Source organism: Coregonus lavaretus (assembly GCF_964263955.1).
Source record: "Coregonus lavaretus genome assembly, chromosome: 8".
NCBI lineage: Eukaryota > Metazoa > Chordata > Actinopteri > Salmoniformes > Salmonidae > Coregonus > Coregonus lavaretus.
This window is the reverse complement of record NC_139995.1, coordinates 46,338,940-46,352,173: the sequence shown is the minus strand read 5'-3', so window position 1 is coordinate 46,352,173 and position 13,234 is coordinate 46,338,940.

The following is a 13,234-nucleotide window of genomic DNA, read 5'->3' as shown; positions in this document are numbered from 1 at the left end:
ATAAACAACCCTGTACATAATACCATAGAAACAGTGTTCTGATAATATAACAATGTGCACCATTCATCTTTCATTGTCATTCCCAGCCGATACAGATACTGTACCTATTGGCATTCTGTCTGGTGGTAATGGGGCTACCTTGGCAAACATGTCAGAGTGGTCATACCTTCCTGTGTGGTGTCCTGTATACAACAGGAGATCCCTGATCCTGGTGCAGAATACACAGGGTTTCTCCCTCCTCATATTGACTGATACCATTCAATTAAAAAATAATTTAAAAAGACAATACACGTAAAAGTTGTGTCTAGTAAAAATGTTATTCAGACTGCCTGTTCTAGCTCTATTCAAAGACATCAGTATCAAGCCCGTCTGTCAGTCTGGACTTCATCTTACAAGTGTCCATGTGCTGGCTCCATACATGTTTCTGTGAACACATACACACATATACATTTTGTATTGTATTTTACATTGGATTATGTATTCTATTATGTAGTGTTATGTACTGTATATTATGTATTTATTTGTTTCCTGTTTGGATCTCCAAAAATCATTTCATTCACTATTTTCACAGCTTCTCAGATCTAATAAAAGTGTGTCAAGCGACACAAGTACCCTTGTGCCGGCTAATAGGGGATCCTAATAAATATTACTAAATAGTCACTGTTCTATTACCAATGGCAGTTAGGATAGGTGATATCTGGTACACAAACAGGTACTATGTTGAAGTTTGAACAGGTCAGACTAAACATACCTAAATTGGTTCTCCCCATTGACAACCATTGGTGAGCAGGCAAGAGGTGAGGCTGGAGGTGAGGACTTGGCCCCTCATCAATGGTACTGGTTGGTCACACACAAACACTGATTACATTATCAATGGTGGTTATGATTAGCCTGGTGGAACCAACCTGATCACTGCGTTCACCTTTCTATTTCACTTCAGCAATCATAAAATGTGAAGTGAAGTAGAATGGTTAACATAGCGATCAGGCTGGTTCAGGCTAGGTTATGCCCTGGACATTATGTTAATCTAAGAATGAGAAAATAAGCAACAAATAATGTCAGTTTACATAAATGTTTCACAATTGAGTTATCAAATGTATCAATGTAATGAAGTGGGTTACCTTCTGTATTTCTACAAATGATGAGACTGTGAAAGCTGTTGCCGCTGACAGGTGAAGGTTGCTGGCCGGATACTTGCCAACATGTGGCTGACTGTTCCATTCATAGGAATGCTCACGGTGAGGGTATGTTAGCCTACTAGTTTATCAAAGACGGGTATTTTTGAATACAACTTTTTACATAACACACATTACCTGGCGTTGTTGATGAAGCCATCTGTGTCATCAGGGCAGTAACTCGAGTCACTTTCAGAGACCTCATGATGGCGTGTCCTTTTCATAGGAGTCGAGGGTACTTGTGTCACATGACACTTTTATTAGGTCTTGCCTGACAAGCTGTGAAAATAGCAAGTGAACGAAATAAGTTTTGGTCGCTAAACCATTGTAATCACATTCCTGCACTTGTTGGTACCCACCTTTGCTCCTTCTGGTAGGTCCTGGCATCCGTTCATGACCAGGGGATCAGTCTGGCACCCAGTTGTGCACTTTGACAGATAAACAGGGTCAACGATTGTCATAATCCCTCAATTATAAACATAGCTTGAGAAATAACGTAATCTCATTTGGAAGCTAATTCTATGCTTTACAGATGTAGACTGATTGGCTGGCTCCAGATTGGATTAGATTCAGGCCTGTTACACAGCCCAGTCATAGCTAATTTCTAGTCAACAACGGGGGAGTGGTTGCTTCCAACAAGAGCACAAAATGTGTGTATTTCTAGCCATCTTTGAAAAGCGAGTCAGACACGAGGGACACGCCTGACACAGCTGTTAGAGGCTACACCAAACGCTACCACCCAGCCGGGCCGGTGCGTAGCGAGGAACAGTCGGCGACCTGCCACTGACAACCGGCCGAGCCATCACCCGCCCCCCTGCGCTTCTCTCTCGCTCTTCACATTCAATGTGAGACAGATAACACAGTTGAGCGAGGCACAATGAAGCACTGGTAGGAGACAGGTATTATGGCGGAGCCGTGAAATGTTTGTTCCCTTGGACTGTCGGCATTCAGCAGTGAAAACTCCTTTGAATTTGCTGGGGGCTCGCGTGCTATTAAGTGTATAAGAGCGTAGTTGTCTTTATTTTTACATTGTAGAATAATAGTGAAGACATCAAAACTATGAAATAACACATATGGAATCATGTCGTAACCAAAGAAAAAAAAAAAAAAAAAAAAGATTAACAAATCAAAATAGGTTTTATATTTGAGATTCTTCAAAGTAGCCACCCTTTGCCTTGATGACAGCTTTGCACACTATTGGCATTCTCTCAACAAGATTCATGAGGTAGTCACCTGGAATGCATTTCAATTAACAGGTGTGCCTTTTTAAAATTAATTTGTGGAAATCAGGCCTTCATGGTCGAAATCTGTTTGGTTCCAAACGTTGTGTCTTTGTGAGACGCGGTGTAGGTGAAGGAATGATCTCCACATATGTAGTTCCCACCGTGAAGTACGGAGGAGGTGATGTGATGGTGTGGGGGTGCTTCGCTGGTGACACTATCTGTGATTTATTTAGAATTCAAGGCACACTTAACCAGCATAGCTATTCTGCGGTAATACGCCATCCCATCTGGTTTGGGCTTAGTGGGACTATCATTTGTTTTTCAACAGGACAATGACCCAACACACCTCCAGGCTGTGTAAGGCCTATTTGACCAAGAAGGAAAGTGATGGAGTGCTGCATCAGATGACCTGGCCTCCACAATCCCCCGACCTCAACCCAATTGAGATCGTTTGGGATGAGTTGGACCGCAGAGTGAAGGAAAAGCAGCCAACAAGTGCTCAACATATGTGGGAACTCCTTCAGACTGTAGGAAAAACATTCCAGGTGAAGCTGGTTGAGAGAATGTCAAGTGTGTGCAAAGCTGTCATCAAGGGTGGCTACTTTGAAGAATCTAAAATATGTTTTAATTTGTTTAACACTTTTTTGGTTAATACATGATTCCATACGTGTTATTTAATAGTTTTGATGTCTTCACTATTATTATACAATTGTGACGAGGTATGAATAAAGGAGTCAGGCGCAGGAGGTAAAACACCGAAGTCCAGAGTTTATTCCGTTTACATAAATCAAACGCTCCCAGCGTGAAAACGAAACTATAACAAGGGAAAACATTCCACCTTGGCATGTACAAATAGAAGAGTAGCTCAACCGAGCTACTCGCTCTCACAATCACACAAAGACAAGGGGAACACTTATACACATACTAATTAGGGGAATGAGCACCAGGTGTGTGTCAAATCAAAACAAATGTTATTGGTCACATGCGCCGAATACAACAGGTGCAGACATTACAGTGAAATGCTTACTTACAGCCCTTAACCAACAGTGCATTTATTTTTAACAAAAAAAGTAAAAAACAAAAAATAAAAAGTGTTGAGAAAAAAAGAGCAGAAGTAAAATAAAATAACAGTAGGGAGGCTATATATACAGGGGGGTACCGGTGCAGAGTCAATGTGCGGGGGCACCGGCTAGTTGAGATAGTTGAAGTAATATGTACATGTGGGTAGAGTTAAAGTGACTATGCATAAATAATTAACAGAGTAGCAGCAGCGTAAAAAGGATGGGGTGGGGGGGGCAGTGCAAATAGTCCGGGTAGCCATGATTAGCTGTTCAGGAGTCTTATGGCTTGGGGGTAGAAGCTGTTGAGAAGTCTTTTGGACCTAGACTTGGCACTCCGGTACCGCTTGCCGTGCGGTAGCAGGGAGAACAGTCTATGACTAGGGTGGCTGGAGTCTTTGACAATTTTGAGGGCCTTCCTCTGACACCGCCTGGTATAGAGGTCCTGGATGGCAGGAAGCTTTGCCCCAGTGATGTACTGGGCCGTACGCACTACCCTCTGTAGTGCCTTGCGGTCGGAGGCCAAGCAGTTGCCATACGAGGCGGTGATGCAACCAGTCAGGATGCTCTCGATGGTGCAGCTGTAGAATTTTTTGAGGATCTGAGGACCCATGCCAAATATTTTTAGTCTCCTGAGGGGGAATAGGCTTTGTCGTGCCCTCTTCACGACTGTCTTGGTGTGTTTGGACCATGATAGTTCGTTGGTGATGTGGACACCAAGGAACTTGAAGCTCTCAACCCATTCCACTACAGCCCCGTCGATGAGAATGGGGGCGTGCTCAGTCCTCTTTTTTCCTGTAGTCCACAATCATCTCCTTTGTCTTGGTCACGTTGAGGGAGAGGTTGTTGTCCTGGCACCACACGGCCAGGTCTCTGACCTCCTCCCTATAGGCTGTCTCATCATTGTCGGTGATCAGGCCTACCACTGTTGTGTCGTCGGCAAACTTAATGATGGTGTTGGAGTCGTGCCTGGCCATGCAGTCATGGGTGAACAGAGAGTACAGGAGGGGACTGAGCACGCACCCCTGAGGGGCCCCCGTGTTGAGGATCAGTGTGGCAGATGTGTTGTTACCTACCCTTACCACCTGGGGGCGGCCCGTCAGGAAGTCCAGGATCCAGTTGCAGAGGGATGTGTTTAGTCCCAGGATCCTTAGCTTAGTGATGAGCTTAGAGGGCACTATGGTGTTGAATGCTGAGCTGTAGTCAATGAATAGCATTCTCACGTAGGTGTTCCTCTTGTCCAGGTGGGAAAGGGCAGTGTGGAGGGCAATAGAGATTGCATCATCTGTGGATCAGTTGGGGCGGTATGCAAATTGGAGTGGGTCTAGGGTTTCTGGGATAATGCTGTTGATGTGAGCCATGACCAGCCTTTCAAAGCACTTCATGGCTATAGACGTCAGTGCTACGTGTGTGATTGACATGACAAGTGGAGGGATGAGAATGGGATCGGCAGTAGCTAGTAAGCCAGTGACGACGAACGCCGAAACCTGCCCGAACAAGGAGGGGAGGCAGCCTCAGCGGAAGTCGTGACAACAATGTAGAAAATAGTAAAAAATAAAGAAAAACCCTTGAATGAGTAGGTGTGTCCAAACTTTTGACTGGTACTGTATATCTGACCAAATTATGAAAGACGAGCATTGTAATTTTGAAATCCGTAAAGTGTGGAAAAGGTGAAAAAATTGTTGTCTATCAACAATGACAAGCCACCGGGGTCTGACAACTTGAATGGAAAATTACTGAGGATAATAGCAGACGATATTGCCACTCCTATTTGCCATATCTTCAATTTAAGCCTCCTAGAAAGTGTGTGCCCTCAGGCCTGGAGGGAAGCAAAAGTTATTCCCCTACCTAAGAATAGTAAAGCACCCTTTACTGGCTCAAATAGCCGACCAATCAGCCTGTTACCAACCCTTAGTAAACTTTTGGAAAATATTGTGTTTGACCAGATACAATGCTATTTTACAGTAAACAAATTGACAGACTTTCAGCACGCTTATAGGGAAGGACATTCAGTTAGCACAGCACTTACACAAATGACTGATGATTGGCTGAGGGAAATTTATGATGATTGTGGGGGCTGTTTTGTTAGACTTCAGTGCGGCTTTTGACATTATCGATCATAGTCGGTTGCTGGAAAAACGTATGTGTTATGGCTTTACACCCCCTGCTATATTGTGGATAAAGAGTTACCTGTCTAACAGTACACAGAGGGTATTCTTTAATGGAAGCCTCTCCAACAAAATCCAGGAATTCCCCAGGGCAGCTGTCTAGGCCCCTTACTTTTCTCAATCTTTACTGACGACATGCCACTGGCTTTGAGTAAAGCCAGTGTGTCTGTGTATGCGGATGACTCAACACTATACACGTCAGCTACTACAGCGACTGAAATGACTGCAACATTTAACAAAGAGCTGCAGTTAGTTTCAGAATGGGTGGCAAGGAATAAGTTAGTCCTAAATATTTCAAAAACTAAAAGCATTGTATTTGGGACAAATCATTCACTAAACCCTAAACCTCAACTAAATCTTGTAGTGGAAATTGAGCAAGTTGAGGTGATGAAACTGCTTGGAGTAACCCTGGATTGTAAACTGTCATGGTCAAAGCATATTGATACAACAGTAGCTAGGATGGGGAGAAGTCTGTCCATAATAAAGCACTGCTCTGCATTCTTAACAGCACTATCAACAAGGCAGGCCCTACAGGCCCTAGTTTTGTCGCACCTGGACTACTGTTCAGTCGTGTGGTCAGGTGCCAGAAAGAGGGACTTAGGAAAATTGCAATTGGCTCAGAACAGGGCAGCACGGCTAGCCCTTGGATGTACACAGACAGCTAACATTAATAATATGCATGTCAATCTCTCCTGGCTCATAGTGGAGGAGAGATTGACTTCGTCACTACTTGTATTTGAGAGAGGTATTGACATGTTGAATGCACCGAGCTGTCTGTTTGAACTCAATGTTCCAAGATAGCGTAGCAGTGCGGTCGTGTTCTCTTGTGTGTCCATGTAAATAGCCTGTTTTTTGTTTTGTTTTTAAATGTATTTTACGTATATATTTCCCTATCACACTTTTCATCCTTCTACTAAATATACTTTCCTGCAACCCGCCTCACTCAATGTGGAATGGATTATGTTACTCACCTTTATCTAGAATCTCCAGTTTAAACTAGCCAGCCAGCTAACTAGCTAACAAGCTATTAGCCACCGTTAGAGGTTTTCCCCAGAACATTGGATTTTCTGCCGGAATAACTGAATCACTGGACCGTAACACCGGATCTAGCTAGCCGCATCCGAATGGATGTCGAATGGATGTTGCTGTAGGCTAATCTCCACTGGCCCCGTAGCGCCAGTTAGTCTTGAGCTAGCCCCGGCTATCTACCTCTCTGTCTACCGGACGGGAGTAGCCAGCTAACTAGCTACTTGCTATTATCCACCGTTAGCGGCTTTTTCTCCATTGTCCATGGCCTGCACTACCTACCAGCCAGCTCTAGTCTGGACTATTATCGGCCAGTCTGCACTGTCTGCACAGCGAGTTATCGACCCAGAACCTATCAGATTTTCTGCCGGAATCACTGGACTGGATAATCGCAACTAGCTAGCTGCAACCATATGAACGTTGTGGTTGGCTAAATCAGCCTTGAGCTAGCCTTGAGTCAAGCACATCTCCCGGCTATCTACCTCTGTCAACCGGACGGGACCTCCTAGAGTCGACACGGAGCCTTGCCGATCCATCACGACTGGTCTGCCGACGTAATCGTCTGTGGTTTCAACAGGCTTCCCGTTGCGACGACCACAAAGATCCATCTGCTAGCCCCGGCCCGCTAGCATACGCAAACTACAACCGTGCTTCCTGCTCGCTGTGCTGAATCACCAATTTGAACTCACATATTGCTGTTCACTGGACCTTATGATCACTCAGCTGCACAGCTGATGCCTGCTGGACTGTTCCTTTACACGGTACCCTGTCCTGTTTATTCTGTTTAGCATTAGCCCAAACTTTATCGCCATTACCAGTTGTTGTCTTAGCTCTCTCTAATAACACCTGTGATTGCGTTATGCCTCTCTCCCATGTCAATATGCCTAGCCTATTGCCGTTTGGGTTAGTTCTTATTATACAATTTCACTGTAGAACCCCAAGTCCCTCTCAAACTGCCTCAAATAGTTCCTTTGTTCCACCCCCCATACACGCTGAGACCGGCTCAATCGGTGCCTCCAGTGATGCTATCTCTTTCATTGTTACCCAACGCTTAGGTTTACCTCCACTTTACTCATATCGTTGTCTGTACATAATGCCCTGAATCTTTTCTACAACGCCCGGAAATCTGCCCCCTTTATTCTCTGTACCCAACGCACTAGAAGACCAGTTCTTAAAGCCTTTAGCCGTATCCTTATTCTAGTCCTCCTCTGTTCCTCTGGTGATGTAGAGGCTAACCCAGGCCCTGCAGCCCCCAGTATCACTCCTACTCCCCAGGAGCTATCATTTGTTGACTTCTGTAACCGTAAAAGCCTTGGTTTTCTGCACATTAACATCAGAAGTCTGCATCCTAAGTTTGAGTTATTCACTGCATTAGCACACTCCGCCAAAAATTCAGAAATGTCCATCCCCAACTACAACATTTTCCATCTAGATAGAACTGCCAAAGGGGGTGGAGTTGCACTCTACTGTAGAGAGAGCCTGCAGAGCTCTATCATACTATCCAGGTCTGTGCCCAAACAGTTTGAGCTTCTACTTCTAAAAATCCACCTTTCCAGAAATAAGTCTCTCACTGTTGCCGCTTGCTACAGACCCCCCCTCAGCCCCCAGCTGTGCCCTGGATACCATATGTGAATTGATTGCCCCCCATCTATCCTCAGAGTTCGTACTGCTTGGTGACCTAAATTGGGATATGCTTAACACCCCGGCCATCCTACAATACAAACTAGATGCCCTCAATCTCACACAGATTATCAACCTACCAGGTACAACCCTAAATCCGTAAACATGGGCACCCTTATAGATATCATCCTGACTAACTTACCCTCTAAATACACCTCCGCTGTCTTCAACCAGGATCTCAGCGATCACTACCTTATTGCCTGCGTCCGTAACGGGTCCGCGGTCAAACGACCACCCCTCATTACTGTCAAACGCTCCCTAAAACACTTTAGCAAGCAGGCCTTCCTAATTGACCTGGCCCAGGTATCCTGGATGGAACTAGATCTCATTCCGTCAGTAGAGGATGCCTGGTTGTTCTTTAAAAGTAATTTCCTCTCAATCTTACATAAACATGCACCATAAAAAAAATACTGAACTAATAACAGATATAGCCCCTGGTTCTCCTCAGACTTGACTGCCCTTGACCAGCACAAAAACATCCTGTGGCGTACTGCATTAGCATCAAATAGTCCCCGCGATATGCAAATTTTCAGGGAAGTCAGGAACCAATATACACAAGCAGTTAGGAAAGCAAAGGCTAGCTTTTTCAAACAGAAATTTGCATCCTGTAGCACTAACGCCAAAACGTTTTGGGACACTGTAAAGTCCATGGAGAATAAGAGCACCTCCTCCCAGCTGCCCACTGCACTGAGGCTAGGAAACACTATCACCACCGATAAATCTACAATAATCGAGAATTTCAACAAGCATTTTGCTACGGATGGCCATGCTTTCCACCTGGATACCACTACCCCGGCCACCAGCTCTGCACCCTCCGCTGCAACTTGCCCATGCCCCCCCCACTTCTCCTTCACACAAATTCAGACAGCTGATGTTCTGAAAGAGCTGCAAAATCTGGACCCCTACAAATCTGGGCTAGACAATCTGAACCCTTTCTTTGTAAAACTAGCCGCCGAAATTGTCGCAACCCCTATTACTAGCCTGTTCAACCTCTTTCGTAACGTCTGAGATCCCCAGAGATTGGAAAGCTGCCGCAGTCATCCCCCTCTTCAAAGGGGGTGACACTCTAGATCCAAACTGTTACAGACCTATATCCATCCGGTCCTGCCTTTCGAAAGTATTTGAAAGCCAAGTTAACAAACAGATCACCGACCATTTCGAATCCCACCGTACCTTCTCCGCTATGCAATCTGGTTTCCGAGCTGGTCATGGGTGCACCTCAGCCACGCTCAAGGTCCTAAACGATATAACCGCAATCGATAATAGACAGTACTGTGCAGCCGTCTTCATCGACCTGGCCAAGGCTTTCGACTCTGTCAACGAATTGCAAAAATCTCTGAAGCTGGAGACTTATCTCCCTCACTAACTTTAAGCGTCAGTTGTCAGAGCACCTTACTGATCACTGCACCTGTACACAGCCCATCTGAAATTAGCCCACCCAACTACCTCATCCCCATATTGTTATTTATTTTGCTCATTTGCACCCCAGTATCTCTATTTGCACATCATCTCTTGCACATCTATCATTCCAGTGTTAATACTAATTGTAATTATTTTGCACTATAGCCTATTTATTGCCTTACGTCCATAACTTGCTACATTTGCACACACTGTATATATATTTTCTGTGGTATTTTTGACTATGTTTTGTTTTACCCCATACGTAACTCTGTGTTGTTGTTTTTATCGTACTGCTTTGCTTTCTTGGCCAGGTCGCAGTTGTAAATGAGAACTTGTTCTCAACTGGCTTACCTGGTTAAATAAAGGTGTAATAAATAAAAAACTACTGAAACCCTTGCATACCCCACAAGACATGCCACCAGAGGTCTCTTCACAGTCCCCAAGTACAGAACAGACTATGGGAGGAGCACAGTACAACATAGAGCCAAGACTACATGGAACTCTATTCCATATAACTCATGCATGCAGTCAAATTAGATTTAGAAAACGGATAAAAATACACCTTATGGAACAGCAGGGACTGTGAAGCAACACAAACATAGGCACAGACACATGCATACAAACACATGATAACATATGCATTATACACACACGTACACATGGATTTTGTGTTGTAGTAGAGTAGGAGCCTGAGGGCACACACTTAATATGTTGTGAAATCTGTTGTGAATGTATTGTAATAAAAAATAAAAATTATAACTACCTTAATTTTGCTGGACCCCAGTGTCATGCGTCAGTGTGTAGCGGTAGGACGGAGTCAGGCGCAGGACACAGAACTTCGTCAACGACGTACTTTACTTGTCTCAAGTAAATAAACATATCTTCCACGCAGGGAAGCAAAAACAGACTCACAATGACAACAAAACAACGAACAATCACGCACAACACCGCGAGAGAACCAGAGGGTAAAATAGGGAAACAAATTATCGTAATTTGAACCAGGTGTGTGCAATATAGACAAAACAAGTAGAACACATAAAAATAGATCGGTGGCAGCTAGTACTCCGGTGATGACTAACGCCGAAGCCTGCCCGAGCAAGGAGGAGGAGCAGCCTCGGCTGAATTCGTGACACCCAGGAAGAGTAGCTGCTGCCTTGGCATAATAAATACAAACACAAATACGCTATGCAACCAACTGTGACATGTTTTGCTATGGCCCTGGGTTGGTTTGAGTTTATTGCTGCTAGTTAGTACACTGTTGTAGTCAGACATAAGTTAGCTAGTACCACCATAGCTGCATCCAATATTTATTTGTGCCCTAGACATGGGTTGCAACTCGGAGGCTAGTGATTGTTTAGTCTAAATTACATTAACCTATACTGGCATGGAAATACAATGACTTTGCAAAAGTAGGCAAATAATTAGTAGGAAACAACTTTGCCATATTATGATGTCATCAAATTTACTTTAGAGAGATGGCAATGTTAATATTACTGTTACTAGCAAAGTTCAAAAATAGCTAACAGTGCTAATATTAGCTAGCTAAAATTCGTTGGTCCGCTCAATCTTATACTGAACAAAACATGCAACAATTTCAAAGATTTTACTGAGTTACAGTTCATATAAGGAAATCAGTCAATTGAAATAAATTCATTAGGCCCTAATCTATGGATTTCACATGACTGGGCAGGGGTGCAGCCATGGATGGGCCTTGGAGGGCATAGGCCCACCCACTTGGCAGCCAGGCCCACCCATAGACAGAAATACTCTAATTCGAATTGTAATGAGGTAGCTAGCTAGCTAACATCAGCTATGCATGTGATGGTAGTGATAACGATTATCAAAATATACATAACCAGATACATAAATAGCAGTCTTTGGTCTAGCTACCGGTATACTCACCACCACTGTTGACCAACGAACTCCAACCACCTATTCCGCATGATAGGGTCCTTCGGCAGGACATACAGACCATAGTTGTTGGCTGTGCATCCTGCTGGAAGTATGCATTGCATGGTCAATCCATAAAGCAAAGTGGGCAGAGGGGCGATTTGCATGTGGAGCTTGGCAAAATTTTACCTATTACCTTTAACATATTTCTTGACTGAAAATCTCTCTCACCAATGTAGCAAGACTATAAATGTAATGGTAAGACAGGTTTGGAAAGGAGAGCTCACCTCTTTGCTATGCTATGGCCAACATTTACCATAGGGGGGCAGCAGCTGGTCAATCCAACTCTGCAATCTCAGGGCCTCTTTCACTACCATGAAAAATACTTCAAACCTAGCAAGCACACGCATGTTGTCTTCAAGAAATGTCATTTTCTAATTTGTAAATTACAGTGTATATCTGTTATGTCGGCAAAAAAAAAAATCAGCTCCTTCTCAGGAATCAGGGCTACAATTAGCTTACTGTTACAGGTAGTTACCGTAGCTACAATACTGTAGGACTGTTAATCTCAGTGTAATAAGATACCAGTAGGAGGTAATACAACTACTGAATCTGATTAAATATAGAGGTTGCCTATCTACATGGATCTCATTTTGAAGAGAGTGTTTAGACTAGAAAGAGAGCAACGTCTGCAGAAAATGTGTCTGTGCGTGCATGTGTGTGAGCTTGCATTTGTGTCGGGTCAAACAGGTGCAGGAGGTAAAAATGAGGACACTTGGCATACTACGGTTTATTGTAGAATGAATGACAGTTTATATACAGCAGTTACATCTGGTGTATATTTGATCAATGTCTATTGGATCATTGTTATCAAGTTAACACACTGAATTCAACCTTTCATTCAGAATTGTTTTGCAAACAACCATACAAATCATACAGATGGGAAAGAAGACTTGAACATTCTTAGGACTCCTATACTGTGTGTACCTGAACAGACATGAGATTAAATATTTCTCAATTTCAGCTTTGCGACTCAAGAGCCCAACAAAGGCTTGACTGTTCAGAGGCGTGTAGAGAGATGTTCTGAGATGTTCTGTTTTCAAAGAATCATGTGGTTTGTTTCCCTGTCTCTCTCAAACCCTCGACCCCCGTAGAGCTGTGCCGTGCCCACATCCTCCCCCTGTACGACCCCCACCTAGGCCATGTTTCTTCCCCTTTACCCCTCAGCCCCCACACACACACATACTCCAAAGAACCAAGCTCTATAGCCATGCAGCTCTGGGCACTAACAAGTTACTTTTCAGAATGCCTTGGCTTAGCTGCAGCAAGGTACATTGTTAATGTGAGAAACTCTCTCGCAGGGTGACGCCAAATGCCAAGTTCAATAGCAATTATATAACAACAACCTATGTAATGAAATGCATTTCTGATATATGCCCCGACGTTGCAGTTTCATCCACTTTTAAGCACATATTTTTTACTGCACTGTAGTACAGGTTAACTTTTAAATGACCCCAACTGTATATCTTCAACATCCTGCTATGCATATCTGTGAAATGTTCTTACTGAACAGAAATCTTTCGGAAATTAAAATAGAAAAGTCAAGAATTGAG